The sequence below is a fragment of the Mesoplodon mirus genome (genome assembly GCF_964341445.2).
Source record: "Mesoplodon mirus genome assembly, chromosome: 17".
NCBI lineage: Eukaryota > Metazoa > Chordata > Mammalia > Artiodactyla > Ziphiidae > Mesoplodon > Mesoplodon mirus.
In genome coordinates, this window is record NC_138993.1 from 49,824,324 (window position 1) to 49,827,454 (window position 3,131).

Consider the following 3,131-nt stretch of genomic DNA (forward strand, 5'->3'; position numbering starts at 1 on the left):
CTTTAACCAACATCTCCCTATTTCCTCCACCCACAGCCCTGGGCAACCACTTTTCTACTCTTTAAAAACAAGATTAGCTCGGTGCTTTGTGACCACCTAGAGGGGTGGGATAGGGAGGGTGGGAGGGAGGGAGACGCAAGAGGGAAGAGATATGGGGACATATGTATATGTATAACTGATTCACTTTGTTATAAAGCAGAAACTAACACACCATTGTAAAGCAATTATACTCCAATAAGGATGTAAAAACAAAAAACAAAAAAGATCTTGCTCCAGTGTCTCGTCTGCAGTCGGTTGTGTGGAGGGAAGCGTCTTGGTCCGTAGGCGTGAGGAAGGGAACAGCATCTATTGTCTGTGTCTGACTCCATAGTTTGGTTCGAGGCCTCCCGGAGCTTTCCCGGGGCGGTCGGCAGAAGCCGCCAGGACCGCCCCTCCCCTCCCCTCCGACCCTGGGACCGGGAGGGACCCAGCCCGCGTCACGCCCCTCGGGCGCTCGCCTTTCCCTTCTCTGTCGTTGCGTCCGCATCGCGCCCCCGGAATCAGACGGTGCCCCTTAGATGGCCAGCTTTCCCCCGAGGGTCAACGAGTAAGAGATCGTGAGATCACGTACTACAGGTGAACTTTTAGCTCCTGCAGCTCCTTTTGACAAGAAATGGGGTCGTGAAAATTGGACTGTTGCTTTTGCCTTAAGAACTTTCTCTTGCATGGCACCAAGAATATCACCAATTCAAGCAGTTTAATATTGTCAAGACAAAACAGTGATGGTGGTCAAAAAAATAAGCCTCGTGAACATATTATATAGACTGTGGCGATATAGTCTGGAGTCCTGCTTTTGGATCTTCAGTTCCAGAAAAACAGAGTCGCTGTGTAAACATAGAATGACATCGATTCAGATTTGGACAAGATCAGCTACTCCTTGCCACAGGGCTAAACACTGGGCGTATCAAAATATGGGATGTATATACAGGAAAACCCCTCCTTAACTTGGTAGGTCGCACTGAAGTGGTCAGAGATTTAACTTTTGCTCCAGATGGGAGCTTGATCCTGGTGTCAGCTTCAAGAGACAAAACTCTGAGAGTGTGGGACCTGAAAGATGACAGAAACACGATGAAAGTATTGAGGGGCCATCAGAACTGGGTGTACAGCTGTGCATTCTCTCCTGACTCTTCTATGCTGTGCTCAGTGGGAACCAGTAAAGCAGTTTTCCTTTGGAATATGGATAAATATACCATGATACGGAAACTAGAAGGACATCACCATGATGTTGTAGCTTGTGACTTTTCTCCTGATGGAGCATTACTGGCTATGGCATCTTAGGATACTCGAGTTTATATCTGGGATCCACACACTGGAGACGTTCTGATGGAATTTGGGCACCTGTTTCCCCCACCCACTCCAATATTTGCTGGAGGAGCAAATGACCGATGGGTACGATCTGTCTCGTTTAGTCATGATGGACTGCATGTTGCAAGCCTTGCTGATGATAAAATGATGAGGTTCTGGAGAACTGATGAGGATTATCCAGTACAAGTTACACCTTTGAGCAATGGTCTTTGCTGTGCCTTTTCTACTGATGGCAGTGTTTTAGCTGCTGGGACACATGATGGAAGTGTGTATTTTGGGGCCACTCCAAGGCAAGTCCCTAGCCTTCAACATTTATGTCGCATATCAGTCCGGAGAGTGATGCCCACCCAAGAAGTCCAGGAGCTGCCGATTCCTTCCAAAGTTTTAGAGTTCCTCTCCTACCGTGTTTAGAGGATGCTGTCTTCCCTAGTATCAGGGACTGACAACACACTTTACACAAACCTCAAGCTTTACTGACTTCAAGGTTTAGAAGATTTATTTACTTATTTTGTGATATGCGGGCCTCTCACTGCTGTGGCCTCTCCCGTTGCAGAGCACAGGTTCCAGATGCACAGGATCAGCGGCCATGGCTCACGGGCCCAGCCGCTCCGCGGCACGTGGGATCTTCCCGGACTGGGGCACGAACCCGTGTCCCCTGCATCGGCAGGCGGACTCTCAACCACTGCGCCACCAGGGAAGCCCTAGGAGATTTATTTAATTTGATACATTCTTGTATTGCATTTTGATCAGTTGAGCTTTTAAAATATTATTTATAGACCTTAGGAGAAATATTTCTGAACATATCAAATGTAAATTTTTTTCTAAAATGTAACTGTGAAAACATATACATACATGTATATATTTCAATATAAGCTGCTGTGTGTTGAATGGACCCTTTTGCTTTTCTAATTTTTAGTTCCAACATGTATATATTGCTTCAGTAGGGCCACAATATGTATCTTTGCTGTGAAGTGGAAGGAATTTTTTCATTCTGGGACACTGAGTTAGCTGGTAAATACTGACTTAAGAAAGCTGAATGCCTCATAACAAAATGTGTATTTGGTTGGGGGGTGGTCAGACAACTGACCTTCAAGTAAAACAGCTTTTGTCTAGGGAAGGATTTTGTTTTCCTTAGGAGTGGCAGCTGAGAGGTAGAATTTGAATGCGACATTATTAAATGAAAAATAGCCAGGATATAACCAGGAAAAAAGGGTGTCTTTTTTTTTTTTTCCTAACTACTGCTGTGGGCCTTAATTTTGGAAAGCAGCTTGCTACTTTAACCCCTGTGGTATAAATAAAGTATTATAATAAATTTTAGTCAATTTGAAAAATCCATCTACTGCATTATTGCTAAATATTTTGTTGTTTGTAATAAGGGACAATTATTTTAAGACCGTGGTGGGTATTTTTGCTTTTTGTTTATTTTTTACACATATCCTATGTTTCTGCAGGGGATAATATTGGTGACTTGCCAAAGAGAAGCAATACAATTAGTATATCTGTTTTTGCCTTCTGTTATTTATCTTATCTGCAGATATTAAGAATGTATACATTATGTAAAATGCTTGATTATATATTTTTGTTGAGTTTTTTAATTAAAGACTTGTAAAAAAAACAAAACAAGATCTTTACTAGAATAAAATAACATTTTGTAATGAGATAGGGAATGACCATGAAAATATTTTTTTGCTACACTTGATGGCAACAGTGTTTGATGGCTTTGTTTCCATTACTTTGGCAGTGGCTGAAGATATTCTGCACTTTTTCCTTTGCAAACAAAAAAGGGG

The 3,131-nt window shown here is 42.8% G+C and overlaps 1 pseudogene across 1 annotated transcript; it reads left to right on the forward strand.

The window, feature by feature from the left end:
* The first annotated feature begins 275 nt into the window (after positions 1–275).
* On the forward strand, positions 276–2,772 carry LOC309792732 (WD repeat and SOCS box-containing protein 1-like; annotated as a pseudogene). Its single transcript, XR_014296223.1, has 2 exons — positions 276–1,828; positions 2,044–2,772. The product of XR_014296223.1 is annotated as a WD repeat and SOCS box-containing protein 1-like (transcript).
* The last annotated feature ends 359 nt before the right edge of the window (positions 2,773–3,131 follow it).